At 48.8% G+C, this 13,769-nt stretch overlaps 1 non-coding gene across 1 annotated transcript; it reads right to left on the reverse strand.

Annotated features, from left to right (window-relative positions):
- Window positions 1–2,401: 2,401 nt before the first annotated feature.
- Window positions 2,402–2,475, reverse strand: trnan-guu (transfer RNA asparagine (anticodon GUU)). Its single transcript has one exon. It is a non-coding gene; the product is annotated as a tRNA-Asn (tRNA).
- Window positions 2,476–13,769: the final 11,294 nt, after the last annotated feature.

Raw genomic sequence — 13,769 nt, forward strand, 5'->3', positions numbered from 1 at the left:
TGAACCATTTATGGCCCATATATATTTTCAATCGATCAGCTGGGGTGAACCACACACAGCCCGAGGGATTATAAACTATTCCAGAAGACAGTTAAGAGAAAACTGCAGTGCTGTTGACCAGGAGTTCTGTGTAAGGGAGACAAAAGAAGGATTCAAACATTTCTGCTTCCAAAATAAATAAAGGAAGTGAGTGGGAATTTTCAAAAATCCAGCGATCGCGGACGTATTATTTATTTATAGGAACGATTTATTCTACTTAAATACATTTACAGAATTTGAATTCCCACATTTTCCATGACGGATGCAAATATATATAACTCGAGCTATGGCATGGGTCACGGGATTTATGTTCAATAGCATTACCACTGAGCTGCTGTATCTTCAATTATCTTTTAAAGAATCGGAGGACTAGCTGGTAATTAGACAATGACGCCATAACCTCGGTGTGAAATTAATACTGTCCCACACGACAGCCCATTCAGGCCCTTCATTGAGTGTTCAACAGCAGCCCTCGCCTGTTGTGCTTTGTTAGGACAGATGGTAAAAGAGCAATATTTGACCACAGACCTGTTGAAGACCCCAAATCGGCATTACTCAAAAAATGCTCATTGAAACTTACACTGGCTTCTTTCGGATGTGTTGTGTCATTATCTCAGCTGCTGGCTGCGAATTCCAGTCATTGTGAGACACTCCGTACAGAGAGAACAGATTGATAGTGATTGTTGCGCACTCGGTACCGAGAGGACATATTGTGAGTCACTCGGTGGAGAGGACAGATCTTTGTGTGTGTGAGGCACTCGCGAGAGAGAGGACAGATTGGCAGTGATTGCGTGGTACTGGGTAGAGAGAGGAAATATTATCAGTGTTTGTGAGGCACTGCGTAGAGGTAGTACAGTTTCTCGTCAGTGTCTATGGCACAACTGATCAACCCGTTCGGCTGTTAACTGAAAGGTTTGCATTTCGAGACAATCCACGGAAAACGGTTTAAATATTTTCTTTCCATCAGCAATCATTATCATACATTTCTAGAAAGTATAAATTGGTCCTTGAGTAACAATATAAATATGTCTCAATCGTTATCTGATGCTAGCTTCGTTTTTTAATATTGTTTTTATTTTGAACATGATACATTATAATACATAATTATTTTTTCAGCACGTGTTAGACTGAACACGTAGGCTGAGGAGGGACCTAATTGAGGTGTACACAATTATGAGGGACATAGATATGGTGGAGACCGTTTTTTGCCTTGGCAGGGGATCGAAAAGTCAGATGGGAGCATAGATTTAAGGTAAGTAGCAAGAGATTTAGAGAAGGTGTGTGGAAAAACATTTTCACCCAGAAGGTTGGGCGAAACTGGATCTCACTGCCTGACAGGATGGTAGAGGCAGGAACCCTCAGAATATTTGTGAAGCATTTTAATGAGCACTTGAAACGCAACAACATACGATGCTACGTACCAAGTGCTGGAAAATAGGATAATAAAAATAATCGTTATTAATGTCACATGTAGGCTTACATTAACACTGCAATGAAGTGACTGTGAAATTTCCCTAGTTGTCACAGTCCGGTGCCTGTTCGGTTAAACTGAGGGAGAATTCAGAAGACAGATCGGTGTTTGGTGGCTGGTACAAACACAATGGGCCGAAGCGACTATTTCTGTGCTGTAAAACTCTTGAATCTGTGAATATGAGTCTATGATATCTTATCATTAGAAATCTATTACATTGTTGCTTTCAAACCAAACCATCAATAATGATCTCTTCCTCGGCTCCAAAGTGAGTGATGTCATGATAGGGAGGCATTTGGAACTTGTGTCCAGAAATGGGGTCATAGAATTTACAGTGCAGAAGGAGGCCATTTGGCCCATCGAGTATGCACTGGCACTTGGAAAGAGCACCCTACCCAAGGTCAACACCTCCACCCTATCCCCATAACCCCACACAACACTAAGGGCAATTTTGGACACTAAGGGCCAATCCATGGCCAATCCACCTAACCTGCTCATCTTTGGACTGTGGGAGGAAACCGGAGCACCCAGAGGAAACCCACGCACACACGGGGAGGATGTGCAGACTCCGCACAGACAGTGACCGGAATCGAACCTGGGACCCTGGAGCTGTGAAGCAATTGTGCTATCCACAATGCTACCGTGCTGCCCATAAATTTAGAGTACCCAATTCATTTTTTCCAATTAAGGGGCAGTTTTCTGCGTGCCCAATTAACCTAGCCTGCACATCTTTGGGTTGTGGGGGCGAGACCCACTCAAACACGGGGAGAATGTGCAAACACCACATTGACAGTCGTCCAGAGCCGGGATCGAACCTGGGACCTCGGCGCCATGAGGCAGCAGGGCTAATCCACTGCACCACCGTGCTGCCCTAAATGTAGGAACAAACCGCGTCCCTGGGTGGTCTCGAACCACCAACCTTTGGGTTAACAGCCGAACGCGCTAACCAATTGCGCCACAGAGACTTGGACATGGGTCCAAGACGTAGCAGGGAATTTAGGCGTTCAACAGACTGAGGGAACAGACTGCAAGCAAGAGTCAGAGGGATACCCTCACAGTCTGAGTTGCCTTCACCTATTCAGTCTTATCGTCGTTAATGGGAATATAAAAGAAAACCTGGGTCAACCAACATTATCCACTCACGTTTCATTTGGGGCGCCTTTGCTTAGCCAACCATTATCCCAATATAGAGTTTGTTGACCCATGAGTCCGTCAATGGAAGGTTAGTCGCAAATGAATGGCATCGCACTGATTTTCTGTAGAAACGGGAATGGAAAATCTGACAGCCAAGACAACGATAATGGATACATATTTGGCCCCCTCAGGGTAGAACATTTGTTTGAGGGGGAGGACGGAGCTTAGAGGGAGAGAGAGAGAAAGAATGTTGTTCAGAACAGTTACAGGGAGAAAGCTCTGGAAATTAGCCAGATAAGTCATGAAAGTTGCCACCAGCGCAGACTTTGGAAAAACGTTCGGAGAAAATGGCCCGAACAGAAGAAAATAGCTTTGTAAATGCAAGTATTGCCTTTGGCTGTTTGTGTCAGTGTAACCAAGGGCTGCGTGTTCATGAAAACTGTTGTTTCATGGGAACAAGGTGTTAAGGTGAAGGAACTACATTATATCTATTAGTGTTAGAGATTAAGTAAAAGTCGAAACATTGTTATCCTTTTCTTTTGTTTTATAAAGTTTGTTTATACACTACTACTCAGGCCCTATTACTTACATTCTAATTCCTGGAGCCAATCGATCTTTCATCACCGCAGTAGAACTTTAAAACATTATGGCATCTGATCTAGTCCCGAAGCCACTGTTGAGGGTTGACCTGGCGTCCTAACAGTGGGATAAGAGAACGCAGAAAAGCAGCAACATTCCAGTCGCAACTCTCCAAACACCAGGTGTCAGCCAAATGATGTCACGATTTTATTGAATGTATTTGAAGAGGAATAATGAAAATCAAATCTTCAATCCTTTGACTAATGAAGTATTCAGTTCACATTCAACAGGAAACTTGAGTTGGGAAACTTTAGACACGATTTTGACAGATTTTTACGTACGGTTTTGAACTGGGGAGCCTTTTGTTTATAAAATCAACCGTAATATGCATATGAAGGAAACCCTGTCAAAGCGAGCGACCCAGAATGTGTAATCGCGCCCTCTGATTGGACTTCAGAAGATTGTTTTGTGGAACGGTACCTTGGCTGATAGTCTTACTCGTGCGACACAGAACTTGATTAACACCAGAATCATAAAGTGGCACTCTTTTACATTTTTTGTCTCTTTCTCCATAGCTGCTTTTTTCAGAATATAATTAAAAACTTGGGGAAGTGTAACTATCGCATGGCTGGACGTCAATGTGATACATTAATATTTAACAGCAAACAGGCAACTTTTCCTCATACCGGGAGATCAATACGATTTAATAATGTTTCTGCCAAGATTCAAACAGCGAACGTTTTGTTATCTTAGGAAAACGCGATCGCCATTACACTTAGGAGGGATGAAACCGGCAAGTTCTTAGAATGTTATGTGTGCCAGTTCCTTTCAGTGATGAATGCCTGCCGTGTGTTGCATTGTAACTTTCACGAGAGCCGCAGTGAATGGATGGTGGACTTTGGAAATCGAAAGTTACACATGCGTAGCTCTCGATTCCATGTTCCATCGAAGGGCAATCATTGTTTTAATTGGCCAAATAAGTGGCCCATCTAAAAATTGCATTCAGTAGGAGAAACTTGTCCTTGATTTTAAAGTTAGGGGTCATTTGGTAAAACAGGTCAAAATGACGGTCTGCGATAGGGAGCAAGTCAGGAGGTATTAACTGATACAAAGGAAGATGGACAAGGCGGGGCTGAGAATCTGATAGTAGAGTCCGGGTGGTCTAATGGTTCAGAGACAATGCTTTCACTGCCATGACCTGGGCCGGATGGCAGCTGGCAAATGGTTACCCAAATGTGAACTGAAAATTTACTCTTCACCATGTCTTCAGAATTGCATTCAGCACGACGTTTTCACATTCTCCCGGTGTCTGAGTGGGTCGCACCCCCACAACCCAACGATGTGCAGTGTAGGTGGATTCGATACGCTAAATTTCCCCTAATTGGAGGAAAACATTGGGTACTCTAAATTTATTATTATTTTTAATTACACTCAGCAAAATCACAAGTGCTTTCGGCTAACTGTGAGGGAATGCATTCAGAGACGGCATACAGTAAAAGAGAAGTCACAATAAACGGGAATATACTGACCGGTCAACAGTCTGAGGAAGAGGAGGTGCAACGGAGGCACTGGATGAGGCTGTCATAGCGCCTGTCATTTGAGGACTTGCAGGACCCGGCATGCCGACGAAGACTCTGGCTGAGCAGGGGGTTAGTGCAACATTGCCAGATCATGGCGCCCCTGGCACTGCAGGGTAATGGGGGAGGACGGTCGCTCCCAGTGGCCGTCATAGTGATGGTCGCCCTGAACCTTTACTCTGCGGGCTCATTCCAGGCGCAGGGTGGGGACCATCTGAGATCTCACAGAGCTCGCAGCACTGGAACTTCCGCGCCACCACGGAGGCCCCATATGCCTAGTCGGCACTATAAAACCATTTCAATGTGGAACGAGCCACCCATATGCCCGTGCAGCGGTGTTCGCCACCGTCACTGAGACTCCTCGGGTCCTGAGGATAATCGACACACTCGATGGTTCCTGGTCTCTTCTAGGCGCATCCCTACCTGCGGTTTGGCTCAATAGCGACAGGGGTTTACTGCTATGGTCGTGGCTGCTTGCACGTTTCGGGAGTCTACAGGCCGATGCAGAGACCTGCTATAATGACGTCCATGCAGCGACCAATTGCGTGATCGAGCAGTACTTCGGCATCCTGAAGAGTCAGTTCAGGTGCGTGGACGGATCTGGAGGGGTCCTCCAGTATAGCACTGGGAGGGTCGCCCTAATCGCGGTGGCCTTTTGCGTCCTCCACAATATCGTACAGCAGCCGGAAAACGTGGTGGAGGAGCAAGATGAGCGCGACGCCCATCCGACGAGGAGGATTCAGTGAAAGGCGAGGATGTGCAGGACATTGGCCTCTGGCAGGAACAAGAAGCCGGATAACATGTGCGCAAGGGCCGGTGGCCACAGGCCACTCTGATCACCTCCAGGTTCACCGACTGCGGGGCGGGGGGCAGTGACACGGACACCACATACCAACTCCACACACCCCGGTCCGCACCCACCCCGCTCCCCCCCCCCCCACACACCTGCAACCCCCTGAATGATCCATACCTGTCGCACTACGATACATGGTTTATGGGATGGAGGATCATGACATCCCACTCTGCGATGAACTCTGATGCTCCGCATAATTTGACAATGTCTGACTCCTGCCATGGCAGCACTTCCCACCGTCCAGCAGAGTGATCCCTGCATGTGGGCTGGCCATTACATCACACGGTCCCATCGGATCCATGGGGTGGCAAAGGCGGTGATGATGAGGGGGTTCTGGGTGGATCACCTGTGCGCGGAGCGCTGGCAGAACTGCAGTTCCTGAGCCAAGCCTACCCTTAATGCCCACCCATTCGCCCAGTGCCCCCTACGGTCAGCCCAGACCATCCCATCCTTCGCACTCTTCTGACAGAGCACCAAAGCAGTTTGTAGCATGTTGCACAGGTGTTTAATGTGAAGACATATATACAGATTTGTGCCCTCGTCCCTATCGCTAAACTGTGCCCGGCACCCGTGCCTACGTAACTGGTGTCTACTGCTTTGACCTTACCGGCCCTAACGCTCCTCCCAGGTAGACATCCAGAGGATGCATCAGGAGTAGAGGCAGCCTGCTGTGATTCCAGTCCTCTGACCTTATCCGCTTTGGCGCCCATATTCTGAACCGACCTGGCCTGGATGGGCCCGCCTGCTGTTCAGGTGTCCAGGTGCCTTAGTGCCACCCTGTTCTGCCGGCTGCCCATGTGATGCGCCAGGGACAGGAGGGGGTTTTCCGAGCTGCTACAGTTTTCCCGCACGTCCCCTGCAGAATTCACCCGCACTGACCGCATCACCTCCCTCTCCCTCGGGTTGCCTGATGAGCACAGGCTATTTCATTGGACGGAGATGCGAGCGGAGCTAACCGTGAGGCTCCTCCGCCACCTGGCGCTGCCAGACCTGGATGCCCGCTGTCATCTTGGTCTGAATGCTTATGGACATGGCTCACAGGGAGCAGACCATCTATCTCTGCGACTGCGCCATATGACGCCGCGACTGTGCCACCACCTTTAAGATTTGTACCACATCAGATAGTGACTGCGCCATCTCCCTCTAGGGCTGGGCCATCTATGTCTGTATCTGTGTTATGTCAGCCAGGCCTGAGAAATGCCGCTGATGCTCTCAGCCATGGCCTGCTGTGACTGGGCCACTCTCATTAGCGCTGCTGCAGTGTCCATGTGGCACTGGCTCATGGCTGCCTGTTTGAGGGCAGCTCTGTCCTGGGCCTCTGGCTCAGACTGCCGCAGGACTTGGACTTATTCCCCAAGACTTCCACCATGGACGCCACCAATGTAATGTTTTTATGGGTGGCACGCATCGCCGGCACCACGTTGTGCTCATGCGCGTGGCTGGACTCTTCCAGCTGCACCTACAAGTGCTGGATCCTCGCCAAAAAAACCCACATGTAGTCCATGACTCTGCGACTGTGTCGCCACGACCGTTGGGACAACTCGTTCCAGAAGTGTGAAAACTGTCTGAACGGCAGCTGGTCCCTGAGGTAAACCCACCCTCCAACTGCCCGCCGCCCCGGGAGTTCCCACCATCACCCGTTCTACTGGAGCACGTGTGTAGTGCGCATTAGATAGTGCCCCTGGCGACACTTCAGTAACAAGGCCAACCGAGATGAGTGTTCCATGGGATGGTGTTGGAGGCAGCTGTGATGGAAATCTATGTAATTCTCGGACGAGTTTCAGCGTGTGCTGGGATTCGGGTCGAATCGTCCTCCTTGGTTGTCAGCACCTGGGGTTCTGGCTGAGATTGGGCTTGGGTCGGGGGGGGGAGGGGGGCAGCAGAAGGGCCCGATCCATCAGCAGCAGCTGCTGCAAGGCACAATACAAGATGCATGATTAGACCGCATTTCGATGCGGGAGTGGGGGTGGTGGGGTGTGTTGGGGAAGGAGGTGTGTCTGGGAGAAGGAAGTAGAGGTGATCGTGGAGGGGTCTGTGGGGTGGGGATGGGTGTGTATGTGAGTGTGAGGGTTGTGTGAGGGTAGTGTTGGGTGTGCGGGTCGTGTGCAGGTGATGTTGGTGGGGGGGGGGGGGGGGGGGGGGTTGGCACACGTCTCACAGGGAACTGCTACTCAGTGGGGTCTCACGTCCTCGACCGGTGCTGACGTTCACCACGGCAAATGCCCTTTCTTCGGCCCGCTGACCACGTCCAGGGCCCTCAGCCCTGATGCAGTGTGGGGTCTTAGGTCCGGGTGTCGCATTCCAGTACACTCCCGTTCTCGGTGGTTATGGGTGGCCTTCTCCTGGGACGGAAGGGGGAGAGACAGGAAAGTCACAGTATTAGACCGTCCGACTCATAGGGTGGCCTTCTCGTGGGGGGGGGGGGGGGGGGGGGCGGAGGAGAATGAAGACGCACAGTATTAGACCATCCGGCGCATACAGCCCAGGTGGTGGGTGGTCTTCTCCTGGAGAGAGGGGACAGAAAACGCACGTAATTAGATAGTACGAAGCATACAGCCGGGGTGCTGGGTACTGGTGACTTCAGTGGCCAGTGCACCCGGCCATGGCGACCAGTGTGGTTACAGGTATGTAGTGCAGTGGAGGGTGGCTTCGCCCGCCCTCAGGATAGGGCACCACCTTACGGGTGTGGGGTACAGGAGTTGTTGCCAGGGGCACAGTGGCACGTAATCACCCTGGCCAACTGAGAAGGTCGTGCAGTTTCTTTCAGCCTTGCTGGCCAGTCCGTACGATGTTGTCCACGATTCTGACCACCTCTGCGACCTGCGATCAGGTCGGGCGGACGGCGTTGGCTGTTAGCCTCCTTCACATGCCGGGGTACTGGCCCCTCCTCCGTGGTATCCAGCACGGGGTGAAACGGGGTGCCGCTCTCCTAACTGCCACCTTGTTGGCTGGGATGGGGTTCGTGGAGACTGCAGTTTGTATATGCGGCTACCGCTTTTCAGCCTCCTGAGGGTCAATCACAAAACCGGTTAATCAGGCACAGTTTCTCATTGGAATGGATTGTGTTGCACGTGGCGTCAGTTCTCGCCCTCCAACGGCCTTTGAATCAGTCTAGGTGCAGCGAAAACTTTGCTATCGTAAAAGTCCAGGAATCCTGCCCAGGCGTGAATATTTAGTCTCAGGGCCGCAGAATCCGGCCCCTTGTTCTTTGCAGTAAAATGTAGGGGCCCACATCAGTGAAGATGGGGTATATTTGTGGAGCCTCCACCTCCAATCAATTGCTTAATCGTGCACCATAATTCATGACAGGATGTGGCAGGACTACAGAACTTAGTTCTGATAATTTGCCCGTAGGTTGACTTCCCTCTATCTAACGCGTGCTACTAAATTTGCCTTACATACAGGCTGTCCTGTGGAGTCGCCTCATAAGGTTGACACTGTGGAATTCAGTATGTTTGGTCTTATTCCTGGCTTGCTTTTCTGCACTCTACATTAAACCAGGGTTGCATTCCGGCTTAATAGCAATGGTACAGAGGGAGAAAGGTCGGGCCATCATGTTACCGATTATGGTTGAGTAGAATTCTGCTGATGCTGATGGTCCAGTGCACGTTATTAGATATGCAATCTTCAGTTGGTAGGTCTGTTTGAAATCGATCTGACTTTCTACCGTGGAATTGTCATAAAATATGATGGGATGTTCTGGGGGGTGAGAGAGCATAGGGTGTCTTTATATCCCGATGACTTATTATTATACGTGTCGGAACCAAGTGTGTCAATAGGGGGAATACTGGAGCTGCTTCAGGTGTTTGGGCCTTTCTCAGGGTACAAATTAAATCTAGACAAGAGTGAATATTTTGTAGTGTCGTTTTGCGGGATTGAAGGTGCTGGGAGCGAACTATGGGCTGGAGCAGGAGTAAATATTTAGATACACGCAGGTTCGAGACTTTGCCAGAAAGGAGATACAGAGCTTCCCAGTAGAGCCAGCTTCCACATTGCTGGAGAAGGTGCTGACGACAGGGGGACTGAAGAAGGAGGTAGTATCGGCGGTTTACGGGGCTATTTTGGGGAGGAGAATGCGCCACTAGAAGGGTTCACGGCAAAGTGGGAGGAAGAGTTCGGAGAGGGTATGGAGGGGGTCTTCTGCTGTGAGGTGCTCTGAGGGTGAACGCCTCCACTTCGTGGGCGAGGTTGGGGCTGATACAGCTGATAGTGCTTTATAGAGTGCACCTTACAAGGGCGAGGATGAGCCGGCTCTTTGAGGGGATAGCAGATGTGTGTGAACGTTGCGGGGATGACCCCGCAAAACCCGTTTATATATTTTGGTCCTGTCCAAAGCTGGAGGATTACTCGAAGGAGGTATTTCGGGTAATCACTAAAGTGGTGCACAGGAAACTGGACCCGGGCCCTCGGGAGGCCATATTCGGGGTGTCGGATCAGCCAGGGTTGGAAACGGGCGCGGAGGCAGATGTTGTAGCCTGTTAGGGTGGAGATCAACCTCTCTACCCTGTGTACTGGCGTGGCGGGGGCCATGCTGGAATTGTTAACGCTTGAAAAGGTCAAATTTGAGATCAGGAGAAGGATGGAGGGGTTCTACTATTCATGGGTGTTATTCATTATGCATTTTCGAGAATTAGATTAGATTGACCATTAGGGGGGGGGGGGGCTGGGGGCTGGGAGGGAGTGGGGGAGGGGGACTGTATGTGTTAATGGTGACTATGGGTGATTCCTGATTCCTTTTTGTCATTTGTTTATGTTAACATGCGGGCCAATGTCTGGGCTTTGGTGGGAGGATGGGATCGTTATTATTGATATGGGGTTGATATCACATTCGATACTGATTATTGTTGGGAGTAAATTGGGGAGAAAATGTGAAAAAGGAGGAGAATAAATATATTTTTAGAAAATATGATGGGATGTATCCTCAGTGTGAAGGAAGGGCGTCGTATCCAACATAATCGTGTGGCAATCAACCATACCCAATGCTGTCGTGGACAGATGCAACTGTGGCTTTTCCTGTCAATTGATCTTTATTGATTAATATTTTCACAGACTGAACAAACACACATTCTTGTTGTGGTGTTTCATTTCATTTCCGTCCTTCTAAAACCTCTCCTTCTAAGACTCTGTAAAATTAACTGAAACAGTATTGACCCTAAGCATATCATAGAAATTCAAAACAGACATTTCGATTTGACATGGAGATATTAAATCGCAGACAAATAAATGTCTGGCTCCCGTGTTCGTCCTCCTAATGAGCTGAAATCCACACTCGCTGCTTTATCTATATTCCAAGTAGGTTCAAAGAACAAAGAACAAAGAAATGTACGGCACGGGAATAGGCACTTCGGCCCTCCAGGCCCGTGCCGACCATGCTGCCCGACTAAACTACAATCTTCTACACTTCCTGGGTCCGTATCCCTCTATTCCCATCCTATTCAGGTATTTGTCAAGATGCCCCTTAAATGTCACTATCGTCCCTGCTCCCACCACCTCCTCCGGTAGCGAGTTCCAGGCACCCACTACCCTCTGCGTAAAAAACTTGCCTCGTACATCTACTCTAAACCTTGCCCCTCTCACCTTAAACCTATGCCCCCTAGTAATTCACCCCTCTACCCTGGGGAAAAGCCTCTGACTATCCACTCTGTCTATGCCCCTCATAATTTTGTAGACCTCTATCAGGTCGCCCCTCAACCTCCTTTGTTCCAGTGAGAACAAACCGAGTTTATTCAACCGCTCCTCATAGCAAATGCCCTCCATACCAGGCAACATTCTGGTAAATCTCTTCTGCACACTCTCGAAAGCCTCCACATCCTTCTGGTAGTGTGGCGACCAGAATTGAACATTATACTCCAAGTGTGGCCTAACTAAGGTTCTATACAGCTGCAACATGACTTGCCAATTCTTATACTCAATGCCCCGGCCAATGAAGGCAAGCATGCCGTATGCCTTCTTGACTACCTTCTCCACCTGTGTTACCCCTTTCAGTGACCTGTGGACCTGCACTCCTAGATCTCTTTGACTTTCAATACTCTTGAGGGTTCTACCATTCACTGTATATTCCCTACCTGCATTAGACCTTCCAAAATGCATTACCTCACATTTGTCCGGATTAAACGCCATCTGCCACATCTCCGCCCAAGTCTCAAAACAATTTAAATCCTGCTGTATCCTCTGACAGTCCTCATCGCTATCCGCAATTCCACCAACCTTTGTGTCGTCTGCAAACTTACTAATCAGAACAGTTACATTTTCCTCCAAATCATTTATAGAAACTACAAACAGCAAAGGTCCCAGCACTGATCCCTGTGGAACACCACTGATCACAGCCCTCCAATTAGAAAAGCATCCTTCCATTACTACTCTCTGCCTTCTATGACCTAGCCAGTTCTGTATCCACCTTGCCAGCTCACCCCTGATCCCGTGTGACTTCACCTTTTGTACTAGTCTACCATGAGGGACCTGGTCAAAGGCCTTACAGAAGTCCATATAGACAACATCCACTGCCCTACCTGCATCAATCATCTTAGTGACCTCCTCGAAAAACTCTATCAAGTTAGTGAGACACGACCTCCCCTCCACAAAACCATGCTGCCTCTCACTAATACGTCCATTTGCTTCCAAATGGGAGTAGATCCTGTCTCGAAGAATTCTCTCCAGTAATTTCCCTCCCACTGAAGTCAGGCTCACCGGCCTGTAGTTCCCTGGATTATCCTTGCTACCCTTCTTAAACAGAGGAACAACATTGGCTATTCTCCAGTCCTCCGGGACATCACCTGAAGACAGTGAGGATCCAAAGATTTCTGTCAAGGCCTCAGCAATTTCCTCTCCAACCTCCTTCAGTATTCTGGGGTAGATCCCATCAGGCCCTGGGGACTATCTACCTTAATATTTTTTAAGACACCCAACTCCTCGTCGTTTTGGATTTCAATGTGACCCAGGCTATCTACACACCCTTCTCCAGACTCAACATCTACCAATGTCTTCTCTATGGTGAATACTGATGCAAAGTATTCATTTAGTACCTCGCCCATTTCCTCTGGCTCCACACATAGAGTCCCTTGCCTATCCTTCAGTGGGCCAACCCTTTCCCTGGCTACCCTCTTGCTTTTTATGTTCGCGCCCTCAGTTTTGGATGGGCTCAGTTCTCGAAATCCGGTGTGCAGAGTGAGAGTAAAATCAACGAGCCAATTATTTTTTCTCATGATTATAGGGCACTGAATCCCGCCCACTCTCCGTTCGCCTCAAAATGGCCGCCCACGTGCCATGCTCGCTTTAACATCACGGATCACCAGGGTGAATTCTGAGTGACGCGAAGCTACCCTTAAACTTACGCGCACGGCCTCGGCTAAATCTAAATCCTTTTCCTTGGGTGTGACAAATGTGATATAAAATAGTTAGTTTACATATATTAATTACAATAATGTAGATGTAGGCCGGTCTAATTCTAGTGAGTTCACAGACAAAGGATTTCAGAAAGCATGGTAAGGAAGGGGGAGGGGTGTCTGGTCGAGGAGGATAAAAGGATGCTGGGTAACAAGAGGCCAGGGTTAAGGAATGAGAAGTGAGCCAGTTAGGATGTATGGCCAGGTCAGGAGGGGTATAGGATGACCTATGGGAATCGTGTATGTGAAACATGATGCCATTTGAATGTATTTGCAGAGATCCCTTTGTCTCCTTCCTCATTCGTTTCCAAGGGGTCCAGGAGACGGGTTCTGTGTTCTGTGGCCCTGAGAAGCGAGTCAGACTTGCAAGTTGGTTAAAAATAAATAATACTATGCCTACAAATCCATCACGAGTTTTATTGAGGCCAGACTGACGGGTAAAGAATTCAACATTTGTCCCGGAAACCCGGGATTTCTCCAGATGGTTATCGACCAACTGCGAAATCAGAATTAAACTGATTTTGGACAAGGAAAGTGGAAACTGGCCCACAATGTGTGTAGCTGGAAAATGACACACATTGGTTTTCCTCTCTTCTTATGGTCTGATTGGCCTGGTCACTCGCGGTTGGTACGGAAGATCGTCTCGACGAAATCAAAGGTCAGTCTGGGGATTAGAAAATTTAACTGATAGGATGTCATAATTGATAGTTCGGTTTTGGGTTAGTTTTGGAATT

This window comes from Scyliorhinus torazame, chromosome 5, assembly GCF_047496885.1.
Source record: "Scyliorhinus torazame isolate Kashiwa2021f chromosome 5, sScyTor2.1, whole genome shotgun sequence".
Classification (NCBI taxonomy): Eukaryota; Metazoa; Chordata; class Chondrichthyes; order Carcharhiniformes; family Scyliorhinidae; genus Scyliorhinus; species Scyliorhinus torazame.